The sequence below is a fragment of the Elgaria multicarinata genome, chromosome 6 (assembly GCF_023053635.1).
Source record: "Elgaria multicarinata webbii isolate HBS135686 ecotype San Diego chromosome 6, rElgMul1.1.pri, whole genome shotgun sequence".
Taxonomy (NCBI): Eukaryota; Metazoa; Chordata; class Lepidosauria; order Squamata; family Anguidae; genus Elgaria; species Elgaria multicarinata.
The window spans coordinates 32,453,624-32,468,418 of record NC_086176.1 but is presented as its reverse complement, the minus strand read 5'-3'; positions in this window follow the sequence as shown (position 1 = coordinate 32,468,418).

Below are 14,795 nucleotides of genomic sequence, written 5' to 3'. Positions count from 1 at the left end.
CTGGCTATACCACTTTTTGGAATTTCCTGCCAAAGAAGATCCACCTGACCACTTACATGTTGATATCAGTAGGCTTTTCTAGTGGGTTGATGGCTCCAGATGGTAAATTGTTTATTGCAGAAATCTGAAATTGTGCTATTTTTTTCTACTTATGATTTTAGACTATTTTCTTTTCTGGGTCATTTATACTGAGTCACAGATGATCGTTTTGTACCATCTTAGAACTAAATTAATTCTTGTTCATGCTTTTAATGTTGCATACACCTTTGGATATTTTTAAGAACAGAAGTGACTAATGAATGTGTCATGAATTCCCTAATCTACAGAAGTATCAGATGACTCTATAAGTGATTGGCAAAAGCATCACATGATCCCTTCCTCTGACTCACCTGCAGAAGTTTCATGTGGGTAAACCAGCCTTCCTCAACCTGGTGCGCTCCAGATGTTTTGGACTTCAATTCCTTCAGCACCAAGCAGTATGGACTATGGTTAGGAATGCTGGGAGTTGTAGTCCAAAACATCCAGAGGCCACCAGGTTCAGGAAGGTTAGGGTAACCTTTGTATGCAGCTTGCCTTCTGAGCTGGATCTGTACGGTTAGCTCAGGCTACAATCCAAAGCCCATTTACCTGGGAGTAAAGGTACTCCCAGGTAAATCTGAGTCTTCACTATGAGAATTTCATTTCAGTTTGCAAATCACTTGAAAATGCCCTGTTCACAATCCCATACACAAACAAGAGCACATTTTCTCTGAAAATGTTTGCAAATTGCTGAACTTGCCTTATGTCTGCAAGATGTGTACTTGGAAAATGCACAACTTTCTCATTTTAAATCACCCATGCTTTAGTTTACCAGAGAAACGTGCACAGTTTGGGAAATTTCGCACAGATTTGAGAATTGTTTGCACAACTTTCATATTGGATAGCTGTTCATTTTGTGTAGTTTTCCCGTTCATGCCAAATGAACAATGACTGCAAATGTGAGAATAAATTGAGGAGAGCTGAGCCAGGAGGAGATAGTCATTTGCCCATCCCTAGCAGACCCATGTAGAATTGCATGGTTAAGGTGTCTATATATTTTTTTGAATAGCAGATCAACCTGCATGATTAGTGAGCCACAAAACTAAATGCAGTCCCCCAGATATTCTGACACACACAGAGATTAGTTTGCATTTCCGAGAAGGCAGCAACAAACTGGAGGTTTATAAAGACATGCAGGCTCTTGAATTGTTGGGTCACAATCTGTGCAGGCCTGGGGGTAGGTTCTATAAAATAAATGACTATTTTGCAACCCACACTGAATAAACCAAAAAGCACCAGGGAAAAAAAGCACTGCTAATTGAGCAAAGCGATCAACAGAAACTTATCGACTTTCTTGCCAGTTAATGCTGTTAAGTCACTTGCCACAATACTCCTGTTATTTGCTAGGAAATTAATAAAGGAAGAGAAAATGATCTGAACGAAGAGGTGGGGTAGGAAGGGAGTGAATCCATCTCTGTGGAGTCCACACACACACACACACCAAAAAAGGTTAAACTATGTGAATTTTATTCATGGCTGCAAAATGCCACTCTAGTTACTGCAGGTCCACATGCCAGCAACACAGAGATGGTAATTTAATCCCCTTGCCTACATTTCTAAAATGGCATCATTATTCTCTGTTATCGCTACTCAACTTCTGCTACACAGCATGGCTCTATTACTGAACTGCCGTAACTTTCACTCCTATCTGGACTTTGTAGTGTTCAATTTTTCCCCTCGGCCTTTCTTAAGGGAGGATGCAACATCCCTTCTGGATTAAGCAGCAAAGCAAAGGGAAAACATAACAGAGGTGGAGGAAACTAATCAGCAGGAAAAGAGAGAAGTGCAGCAACTAATAGGCAGATTTTTTTAAAAAAAATGTATTGTGCAAAGGGCTGAAGACCAAGGGGAAAAAAGCCCTTATAGGAGATGCCCAGCTAGCTGCCTCCACACTACATGCATATATCTACATATTCTATACCTGTGCAATTCCCTCTGCCTATCTATTAGGGTGACCATATGAAAAGGAGGACAGGGAATAGAAAAGGGAATTTCATCAGGTGTCATTTGTATGCATGCAGCACCAGATGAAATTCCCTCTTCATTACAACAGTTAAAAAAGTTCCAGGACCCTGCTCTCTTGACCAGATATCAAAGAGGGTGGGAATTTCAGCAAATGACACCTGCTGAAATTCCCTTTTCTATGCAACAGTTAAAGATACAGGAGCCCTGTCCTCCTTTTCATATGGTCAGCCTACTATCTATCCATCATGTATTCCTAAAGTACACAGGTAATAGAGGTGCCATCAGAAAGCCGAGGAGGTGAAAAAGTAATGCGCTGATATTAGGAAAATTAAAGACCTTTCATCTTCGACCTTTCTGCTCCCTTCTGTGGAGGAAACATCATTATTTAGAAAAGTTTCAGCACCATCATGACAACAGCAGCCATTGTGCCAATCCCTATCTCCCTCTCAGGCCCATTTGCATGCCTACCAATGAATCTAATTCATTCAAAGGAAAGGAGAAAGAGGCTGCCATGCCCATCATGTCTGGAAGCAAAGGCTCAAGGATTAGTATGGGGATGTAAAAGTGATCAGCAATAATACACGCTGAAATACTTTAGTGGACATTTTGCTCAGTCAACTATATTTAAACTATATTTAAGCTATTTAATGTGTGTAAAAATGCAATATTTAATGGCAAAGCTGTACTTATTTATATATCCCATGGCAAAATGTTAGCTGAAACAGCTGTTTGTCTCTTGTTTCTATTCACTCTCCATTGTAGGTCAGAACCCACAATCTGAAGTGGATTGCACTGGCAGCACTATTACTGTTTGCATACGTGAGATTGGATCCAGATTTAGTCATACTTAGAGTAGACCCACTGAAATCAATGGGTCTTAAATAGGGATGCTGCAAGAGTCGGGGGAGGGGGCTGGAGTCCAATAGACTCCCCTGTGCCCACCCTCCTGGACCCCACTTGCCAAGCCCTTACTGAGCCACTATTTTGCACAACAATGGCAGCTCTGGCATCTCCAGGAAGGGAATGTTGTGGGAATGGTGGCGCAAAGGGGGCATTTGCACAACATTACAGGCAACATGACGGGTGACTCTGTGACTTCATCAGATGCTCGATGAGCCATCGAGAAGCAGGGGCAAGCAGCAGGGGCAGCTCAGCCAGCAGCCAATGAAGCTGGGCACACATCAGTCCGTCGAGCTCTAGTCCTAAGTTACTCATGTCTAAATTAAGTCTCATTGATTTCAGTGGATCTACTCTATATCTGACTACATTTGGATCCAACCCATGACAAATAATTAAGAAAATGCATGTTTGGGCTAAAGACGAGATACAGATCTGAAAGCGAAGAAGACAACTATCTTTGATGATACCGTTTTAATGCTTTTTGGCATGGGTCAGACAACACACTAAACCATGCTGCTTAACCACAAAATGGTTAAGGAATTCCCTTAACCATTTTGTGGTTAAGCAGCATGGTTTAGTGTGTTGTCTGAACCAGGCCTTTGTCTGCTTACTGCTGTATATTCATTTTCTGTTCATCAAATCAAACAATCATAGAGTTGGGAGGGGGCTACCATGTCCCCCTCCCACAATGAGTCAACAACAACAGTTTATTGCAGTCAATAGACCATTCCAGCAAATAAAAATTTTATATACAAGCAAACTGAACATACCATTGATTATTAAAAGTCAGGCTATCATAGAAGATCTAAAAGAAATGGCCAAGTTCAAAAACTTGGCCACTTGCTCAGTGATTGATTTGTCTATATTACAAAGTAAAAGAAACGTTAAGAATTCAGTTGGGTGACCAGGATAAGATTGTAAAATAGGGTTTAGAAGATCGTTTCTAGCCCCAAGATAAAATCTACAAAACAGTAAAATGAGTCAGTAAAATGAGAGGACAATGAGTCCTCTTCTGAGGAGGAACCTGGCTCATCTGAGCTCAAGGACTTTCCTTCCCCTGAGCATGTTCTAGAGGCAGCATTGTAGGAAGATGGTGGATGTGTGGCTAAGGAGGAGGCTGGGCCTCTCAGGAGTGCCCAATAGGAGCCTCCCTCTCCCACTCCCTGCCTAGGATGAGTCAGACACTGAAACAGACATGGCATGACCACCCAGCCCCTGGGAGTGGCAAAGAATGATGCATAGACAGGAGACTTGGCCTTTGTGGAAAAGTGCCAGGCTACTCCCTTTTATAGCCAGCTTCATCGGAAAGCTCTCTCCCCAATGAAGCTTGCCTGGCACCAACGTTAGGCTGACCACACCCATCGGGGAATTCCAGAAACCTCCGGGGGGAAAGGCGGGACTGGGGAAACCAGAATTAGGGCCCAAAGTACTGGGGTTGTGGTTACTGGGCCCACAGTAACCGCAACCCCAACTTACCGGGCCTAAGTTGCCCAGGTGGGTAGCGGTGGCCATCTTGAATCTCGCCGGAACTCATGCGAGATCTCAGCAGCTTGCTGGGAACTCTACCCAGACCCAGCCAGCAGCCGAGATCTCGCGTGAGTTCCGGTGAGATTCAAGATAGCGCGAGGGGTGAGAGCAGCAAGGTGAGAGCAGTGGCCTGGGCAGGGCTTGTCTGCACTTCTTCTGGGTCATCGCTATGGTGATGACCCAGGAGTAGCATAGATCGCTGAGCAGCAGTGCCTAGAGAGGCCCATTTCTGGAAGTGCAGAAACGGGCAGCTCCAGGCTCTCCCAGAGCTTGTGGGGGCTTCTCCTTGGGCAGCAAAATGGCACCAGCTACTAAGCCCCTGCCCCCACTCGGCTATCTGGCTGCTGGCTGGCTGCTTATTTTAGCGTGGCCATATTTTGGAAACCAAAAAGGAGGGCAACATGGTCACCCCCAAGGGGGCGTGTCCAGCATCAAGGGGGCGTGCCCACCCAAACATAGCCTTGGTCACATGTCTGATTTTACAGCACACATTTAAGACAAATCTCTTCTACATAACATCTTAATGTTAAAATCACTGAAATAAAGAACAAGTGAGAGATTCAATGTATCTGAAATTAACTTCACTCACTCCTACTTTTGTAGGTTTTGCTGTACTTTGAAGCTTTTGCTATATTCTGTGTGTTACATTCTCCCCTTCCCTCAAATATCTTTTCTGACTGTATCTTCACTCATTGCAAGCTGCTGTTGTTGTTAACAGGGTTTGGTACTGGCCGGCCGGATGGCTGGCTTTTTTTAATTTCAATTTTTTAAAAAAGCTTGTGTATAATTGTCACAAGTTTCTCTACTCTAACATTAGGGTGGGTGTTGTGGCAGTGAACACTACTTTGCCCATTCACAGTTCTCACTTATATACATTAGTTTCTCAAGGCTTGTGTATTGGCACAACTTCACACATCCAGACTTTGGACTCCTGTCTACTTCCTGCACAAACATGCGACTCTGAGACCCTCTTCCTAATGCCTTGCGTTTCATGCCAACACCATGGGGCTAAGTTACAATAGATGCCTCTGGGTTGTCTGTGCAGCCTCTGTTGTCTCTCACTCTAAGTCATTGCAGACAAACCAAAGCCTCCAGCCTCAAACAATCTCTCACTCTCTCTCTCCCCCAAAGTCTCCCAATGGTTCAGCTAGGCTGCACACTTGTGGCTCGGGATATTGCTTATTGCAGGTTATTGCTTGGTCATGTCTGGTGACTCTTACATTATTATTATTATTATTATTATTATTATTATTATTATTTCCCACCTTTTGCCCAATACTTTGAAAACCTCTGCCACCAGCCGCCTCCAACTCCTCTCCTTTTGCACAATTTTGATGCACTCTTAAAACACTTTGCGTGGCAAGCCAGCCTCAGGGCCAAGCTACAGGTGCATCTAGGTTGCCTTCAGCCTCTCTCTGCCTTATTCGCAGCAACAGGGCATCTGCAAAGTAGAGAGCCTCTCTCTCGACTGGCACCTTACTGTTGGTCATGAGAGTTTTTCTCTAAAGATGACCCTTCATCGCCCATGATGTGGAAAAATTTTTTAAAAGGCCTCTGGCCCATTCTGTTTTGCCCTGTGGGCTGCATTGACTAACCTCTAGGGGTGTGCACAGACCCCCCGCTCCGCTTCACTTGCAGATCCGCCATTTTCCGGATCGGGCCGCTCCGCCCCGCCCCCGCTCCGCCCACTTCCGCTCCGCTCCGCCCGGAGCTCCGGATCCGGATCCGGAGCTCCGTTTCCCCCCCCCCCCATAGGCTTGCATTGAAAGCTAAAAAATTATACAACTTTTTTTCTGTTCAAGTTAGAAACCTCATGTTTGGCACCATGACACCTCATGGGGATATACACACGCATGCCAAGTTTCAAAGCAATCCCATCATCCCCTGATTTTTGGCGAATTTTTGAAAATCGGGCACCCCACACACAACATCCCTGCGAGGTGGGCAGGGGAGGAGGGAGGGAAGGCAGGCAGGCATGCAGCTGGCATTTCTGGGGGCATAAGGAAGTGAGCCAAGGATAAGCCAGTAATGCATATAAAATGGAATAAATCAATCAATAAACAAAGGAGGGGTGGAATTAAAAGCAGCAGTGTTGCTCAATAAACAACAAGAAGAACTTTTTTTAAAAGGCTATATCTGTCTTTTACCAGCAATAGGGGGACGTGCCCGGGGGAGGGGGAAGTAGCTGCCAGTTCAAGACACTGACAGCCACAGCTCTGAGAAGAAGTAAAACGCTCACTTCGACTCAGAACAGGCATTGCTCCACCACTGAAAAGTGACCATTCACTTCAACTCATGATAGGCATTGCTCCACCGTTTTACTCTCTTTGGAAGGCTCTAATGGCCTTCCAGTGCAGGAGAGAGTGGGGGCACGTCCACGATGAGATGCCCTAGGGGAGCTCATCCCCTTGCACCACATCGATTCAGTTGTTCCCCAAGGTTAGGGTGGGGAGCAGTGCTGTGTTTCTATCTCTTATTCTTGGCTTAGTATATGATTTCAGGTTGTGTTTGTGCATTTGGTGGGGCTACTGTGTTAAAAAACATGGGGAAAAGCCCATTCAGATGAAGAAAGAGAAGTTTCCCAGAATCCCAAGTTACCTGTTTTGCCTATGCCCTCCTCCAACTTTGGGATCATCATGACCGGGAGCTGACTCTGCCCCTCAGCCCTTTGAAAAAGGTATTTTTCCCGCCGATTTTTTAAAAACGTCTAGCCCGCGACCCGTACGATGCAGAAAGTTGAGAGTGGTCTCAAAATGACCCCCATCCACGACTCTCTGTGCACAAGAATTTTCAGAACGATAGCTTAAACCCCCCCCCAGTTATCCCCGATTCTTTCCCTCAATGCAATCCTATGGGCGAAAAGCCGAAAACGCAGTTTGAGCCGCGCGGTTGACCCGATTTTCACAAAAATATAGCCCGCGACCCAGACAACGCAGAAAGTTGAGAGTGGTCTCAAAATGACCCCCATCCACGACTCTCTGTGCACAAGAATTTCCAGAATGATAGCTTCAAAAACAACGTAGTTATGCGCGATTATTTGCCGCAATGCAATCCTATGGCGAAATGTTTTCAAGATGGCGACCGGAGCGCTCCGCCTGAACTCGGAGCTCCGAAAAATGGGCGCTTCTCTTCGCCTTGCTTCTAGGGGGTCCGCGGTCCGCTCCTACTCCGCCTCTGGGTAAGGCGGAGCAGGCCAATCCGCTACTGCTTCTACGCTCCTAATCGGAGCGGAGCACATCCCTACTAACCTCTCCTTTCCCACATTTTGATTTGTGGATGCCTTGCCTCTGCTGAGCTCCAGATACCCGACTGCACACCAAATCTGCAACAGGAAAGCTGCCCTACTTGCCCAGGACTTCTTACCTAAAGACTGGAGATCCCCTTAATGCCAAAGGCTGAAACTGTTCAATATGCAACACCCCAAAGAGGATATCTGACAACCTGAGTTTGAAGGATATGGCTCCAGCAGTTTTAAAACACAATAATTTTAAAATTTTGAACTTTTAAAAAAATCCTAAAAAAATATATGGATGAACAGATCTGATTCAAACTTGGCACGGCTAAATCTCTCCTTAAGAGCTATCATGGTGCCAACTTTCAGCACTTTATCTTTAAAAATGTCATTTTTAAAAAATAATTTTAAAACCTCAGACTTTAAAAAAAATCCTAAAACTCAATGGATGGACAGATCTGTTTCAAACTTGGCATAGCTAAAGTCCTTGTTAAGAGCAATCATGGTGCCAAGTTTCATCTCTTTAACTTTAAAACTAACATTTTTTAAAAAAAATTAAATCCTCAAATTTTAAAAAACTCCTAAAAATCAATGGATGAACAGATCTGTTTAAAATTTGGTATGGCTAAAGCTCTACCTAAAAGCTATCATGGTGCAAAGTTTCATCTCTTTATCTTTAAAAATGATGATTTAAAAAATAATAATTTTAAAACCTCAATTTTTAAAAATTCCTAAAAAAATCAATGGATGAACGGATCTGTTTCAAATTTGGTGTGACTAAAGCCCTTCCTAAGAGCTATCATCATGCCAAATTTCATGTCTTTATCTTTAAAAATGACAGAGCTATAAGCATTTTTGTTAATTCCCATTAGAGCTGCTCTTTGGAGAAATCCGGATTTCCCTTCCCCCTCCCAGATTTGTCATCAAAAACCCGGACAAATCCGGGTAAATCCAGTCATGTGGTCACCCTACTTATTTGCTGCTGCTTCAACATGCCCAGGCAAGCCTCTCCCACACAGCGATAAGGAGACATGAGGTCTCTTCTCTGTTCAGCCTTGCCAGCAGGTCTGTAAATCTAGCCAGGAGTCTCATTGTGTTAAAAGAAGTGTTGCTGGCATGCATTCTCTTTTGTGCTATTGTATGCAGTCACTGAGATAGTGTAAAATGTGTGTATGTGTATGAAACCTGTAGCCCTAAGGCTGCATTCAACTCTTTGCCTAATTTCAAAAGTTTTCTGCAATCAACAGGCCTGCCTGGGGAGGGAGGGAGAGAGGAACAAGCAGTGTGTATGTGGGGGTGGGTGGGGGTTGTTATTAAAATAATTGAAGTCCAAATGAAATGTCTCTAGCTGCAATCTAAGTCTAGTGGAGTGGGGTAGATTTAGGGCGACCATATGAAAAGGAGGACAGGGCTCCTGTGTCTTTAACAGTTGCATAGAAAAGGGAATTTCAGCAGGTGTCATTTGTATATATGGAGAATCTGGTGAAATTCCCTCTTCATCACAACAGTTAAAGCTGCAGGTGCCCTGCCCTCTTTTAAATCTGGTCACTCTAGTATAGCTCCTGCAGCTTTAACTGTTGTGATGAAGAAATTTCACCAGGTTCTCCATATACACAAATGACACCTGCTGAAATTTCCCTTTTCTATGCAACTGTTAAAGATACAGGAGCCCTGTCCTCCTTTTCATAGGGTCACTCTAGGTAGATTGGACTTCATCTCGGGCTGCATTGATGAAATAAGTTGCCACTGATTTTCTATACATTCTTTGGGTACTGATTTTGATGAATTAATTTGGTGAGTGGGTGCAAGGAGTGGGCTTGCCTTGGGTGTGTTTTAAAACAATTATTAGTGGGTGAATATGTTGGGGTGTGTGGATTTGTATTTTATTTTTAGCCTTGGTTGTATATGTTTGTTTGGGTTTTGCCTCGGTGCATGTGTGGGATGATGATGATGATGCTTTGGGAGAGTATATGGGTGTGTGTTGTATTTTTAATGGCATTTTTTGCCTTGGGTGTGCATGTCTTTGTGGATTTATTATGCTGATGAATGCTATTTTTCCTTGTGTGGATGGCTGTGGATTATTATTATTTCCCCCTTCATGAGTGTGGGCTGGATTTTTATTCTGCTCCCCCCTGTCCCCCAGTTAAGTGTGTGTGGGGAGGTTTGTTTGCTTTTAATTGTCTTGGGGAGGGTGAGTTTGGAATTGCCATAAAATGATACCTCAGTAAAGTTTTCCATTGTATTTCATTTTAACTGAATTGGAATATCTGAAAGTTTAGGCGTTAGTTCTTTTAAAAGCATCTGGAATGATGGGTCAGTTGCCTCAGTAAAATCCCTGATGGTTGGCTTGTAAACAGTATAATATATTGGTGATATCTGGTTTTAGTAGTATTCATGTCAGCATACCAGCTGCATTTAAACTGCAGGTGACATACACATTTATATAACCAACAGCAAGAAGATGAAGACGATGGTGTATGAAAATTGGTGTATGTGACATGGCAGCTGATGTCTCAAATGTCGTCCCAGAATTGTTCTGTCCCAGCAAGATAATTATGTGAGTGCATAACATGATTTGGCTTGACTTCCTTGAGTGTGTCTGGACCTCCTAGGCTCTGAAAGCATCTTTCCGGAGAGCACCTGTTGGTTGAATGAGCCATGAGGCCAGGTTCTGTGAATGCATGGTTGTTCTTGACAGGAGGGGCTTGCACTTGTTACTGTAAGGTGAACAGATGTGAAGAGGCTGCAATCCTGTATTCATTTATCTGGAAGTAAACTTTATTGAAATCAGTGGGAATTGTTTCTGGGTTTCTTTGGGACCTTGATTGGGATTTCTGTTCTCTGCACACTGAGGCAGTGTAAACTCAGGAGATATTTGGATAAAAGGAGGGAAAGATCCTTGTCTAGCATTATGATAATGAGCATCTTTTCTGGCCTTTCTTTGTATTGCTACTGACCATGGTCTTGTTTACATGTCTAATGAACCAGAGACATAATGACACATTTTTAGATTAGTTTCTCACTAATAAACCAGAAGTTGGAACACTGATAACACTGGATTATCTCACTGATAAATCAGAAGTGAAGTGGTGCTAGTGAGAGGTGACAGCAACAAGCCTTTAGTCTATTTTGTTCCATGGGTAATGGTTGCAGGATCATAGTATTTTATATTCTTTCTCAATGCTAGATTTTTCTGCACTTGACAACTGCTTCATTTGTTCAGTGGTAGCAATATGCTGAATCTGTGAGTATGGATAAAAGAAAGGTGATGGGGAAAGGGTGTTAAATGTTAGGAAAAGTGAGACTATGGTCATCCAGTGAAGGATTTGCAGTCAGAAAAGATATTTGAGGAAAGGGGAGACTGTATCACACAAAGCATAGCAAAAGCTATAAAAGTAGGAGTGAGTGAAGTTAGTTATTCCAGTGATTTTAACATTAAAATGTTATGTAGAACAGGATTGTCTTAATTGTGTACTGTGAAATCAGACATGTTACCAAGGCCAAGTTTGGGTGGGTACGCCCCCTTGGGGGTTGGACATGTAGGTGGGCACACCCCCTTGGGGCAGCCATGATGATCTCCTTTTTGGTTTCCAAAATATGGTCACCCTAACCAACGTTGTTATCTTTTCGGTGCCAGGTTAAGACCTTTCTCTTCTCCCAGGCATTTAACAGCATTTAACAATATATGCTGAGGTGTTTGTTTTTTTTATGGACCCCAGAATAGCTGCTTTTATAAGGATACTGTGTTTTTATGCTTTTTATGTTTTTAAACTTTGTATATTTGTTTTAATGTTTACTGGGGGGTTTTAACTTTTGTAAGCCGCCCAGAGAGCTTCGGCTATGGGGCGGTATATAAATCCAATAAATAAATAAATAATGCAGCTGGCAGTTTGGGCCTGTCCAGACTAACACCTGTATATAAGCCAGCAAAGCCCCCCAGGATTTGCTGAATGTGCCATCTTGTAGTACTTCCTGTGTTTGTGTGTCTTTGGTGATCCTGGCCTTTTGCCTTGGAAACCGGACCTTCTTCCACCCTTGGATTGATCCTGCCTTTGTGTTTGCCTCACCCTTGTTTGGCTACTATACTTGGAGTTTTGCCTGGCAGGACTTTTGGACTGCTTCCTGAACAACTCCTTATCAGCTGGCTGTGAGTAAAATTAGCCTTGAAGAGCCCATTATCAGTAATTATTACTCATGCTGGCAAGGCTCCCAGCCTAATTAAGTGGACTATGTTTGGAAAGGTTTGAGGAGGAAGGGCAGGGGCCATTTAGACCATCAAGTCCAAACCCATACTCGGTGCAGGAATCCAATTTAAAGCATGACCGACTGATGGCTGCCCAGTTTGCTTGAACACCTCCAGTGAGGGAGACCAAACTGGGCAATTGCTTCCATTGTCTGACTGCTCTGACTAATAGGAAGCTTTTCCTGGTGTTCAACTGAAATCTGTCTTCCTGTAACTTAAGCCCATTATTTCATGTACTATCAATGGCCACCTAGCTGCACAAGTAGCTGTTATTATGGTGGATTAAGCAATATGTGTTTGCACTGCTCAGAACCATACCAGCACAATGCCCCACCTAACTATAGAGAGAGTGACATATCTTGTTTGAGTTTAATGCAAACTTATCTAATTTTACACTTTCACACCACTTAGGGCTTCATCAGATGAGTGTTTTATCACATGCTTGCTACTGCCCACTCACAGTTTTTTTGCACATGCTTTAGATGACAATATTCAACTCCCGCTCCTTCTTACCTTTTTTCCATCACAAAATGGACCCCTTTTAATCTGACATTTTTTTAGGAAACAATGTACTGCTGTTTCCTGCTGAGTACAGGAAAAGCAGCACAATGAAAATGGCCCCTGAATGGGCCACGTGGTCTTTGTTTACTTCCTCTTTCTTCTCTGGGAAGAAAGCAGAAGTATCATGGGACAGGAGTGAAGTGACAGTAGGGAACCACGATCTTCCCCCAATGATGCTCTATGTCAAGTGGAACTTAACTTTCAAAATTCACACTTCTCCGAATTTTGCTATTTCCAATAAAATGCATACATAAATTCACATATTAGGGAAAACAACATTAGGAAATGCATTATTTTAGGAAAATTGTTTGCAAAAAATGTGCATATTAGGCAAAAAGGAAGTATTATAAGAAATGTACACAAAAATGCTTATGAATTGTAATACAAATATTAAAAAAAAAAAAACCAAGTTCAGGACAAACCAAACTTAAGACTGAAGAAAGATTTAAATTTGAGATGAACTGAAGATGAGAAAAAAAATGGGGAACAGTGAGAGCAATGCTATGGTTCCTGGGAGAGTGTCCCAGGGGCATAGGACTGTTTGGAAGAACCTTTCCAAGGTTGGAGACAGCGCTCCAAAGAATGGGGGGGGGGGAGGTCCACCCTCCCTCCTGTTCCCTTGAAACCAACATGGAAAGAACTGCATTGATTGTCCTTTGATGTCAGAAAAGCGATTTCAGTGAATGTTCCAGTGGGAGGGGAGGGGAGGAGACCATAGAGGCCAAGATATGAGATGTCCTGAGCCTCCTCCAGCCTCCTCCCCCTCAAAAGCACCCTCGCTAGACAGGCTGAAAAAGCCATCTAGTGAAAACCACCAAAGACAGGGAATATCACCTCCACCTTTCTTCCTGCTCTACTGGCTTCAGTACGGCAAGGCATAGGAAGCTCAGAACCTTCTAAGTTTGGAGGCTTCTGAGCAGAAGGCATAATCCTATCCTGCCCTGAGAGAAACCAACATTGATGGATTTGTTCATCCCTGCCTCAGTGCAGGAAGGTGCCATACTGGAATGGCTTCTATAACATCAGCCTAACATGAGAGGAGGCCCACTATATCCTGTATTTCTGGGAAGAGTGATGCTGGTGTGAACTCCTCTGTGTAATTCAGTATTCTCTCATTTTATCACAGCAACATGAGAAAAATCTCAGCAGAACATAACAAGAGATTCAAGTGTCACCTATGGATCAGTTAAGTACCTGCACCACCACTGAAAATTCAGCATAGTTTTCACAATTTGTTTTTAAAAAAATCTTACATGCAAAGGACAAGATGGTGCTCCATCCCATGTAAAGGAGCCAAATGGGTTCAACATTGGTGATGGAACAGCATCCCCTAACTCACCTGAGGTCAGCTGATTAGCCCAGGGTACCTCAGGGCAGGCAGTATGGCATACACTGATGTCTCCTCTAATAGAAGGAAACAGCCAACACTTCAGGAGGAATAGCCAAGGGGCTGCTGATGCTGCCCTCCAACATCCGCTGCCCGACGTGGTTGCTTCCTTTGCCTAATGGTAGGGCTGACCCTGTCTATATTGGTTGTGTGTTCTTTTGTGTGTGTTTTCCCCATTAAGGAACAGGGGAGTTAGGAGGAGATCAGAAAATGAAGCTGTTTCTGGGAAGATAATTCCAACAGGGACACCATTGTGATAATGACAAGTTGTGCCTAGCTCAGCCAACGAACAAGAAGCAAGAGTTTAATTCATTGGAATCCATGATCCTCAGACTGATGCGATGGCTGAATGATTAGTGTGTTATTGGCACCAGGAAATGCCCCTTCCCCCCTTTTTTTTCTTTATATAGCTCTGCGGACTTGGCAGAATAACTGGACAGCTTGCACAACCTGGGCAAGCCAGCAAGCCAGCACAGCTTTAAGTTCAACCGCCTGCCTTGCATCAAAACGCCAGAGTGGAGAGACTAGGAAAAGCAATGGCCTTCCTGTGTTAATGTATTATATATGCACCAGGCAAGCAGCCAGATCCACAGATTAGATGGAGGTTGGAGGTGTGTGTGTGTGTGTGTGTGTTGGTTGGTTGGTTGGTTGGTTTAAAAGAGAGACAACCAAAGGCTGTGCAGGCAGGCAGCAGGGAATCAGCTCATATTTTGTTCAGGGTTTTGAATTTGGAAAAGGAGATGCATGAAGATATAGAGGAAATTGCTGGGTTTTGTTTGTGTTAGTCTGTGTTAGCCTATAACAGCAGAGAGGCAGAGAGAGAGGGAGAGACAGAGAGAGAGACTGACTTGCACTACCAACAAATGAATTGTGGCATACACATTCTTGGAAAAAGCAACTGA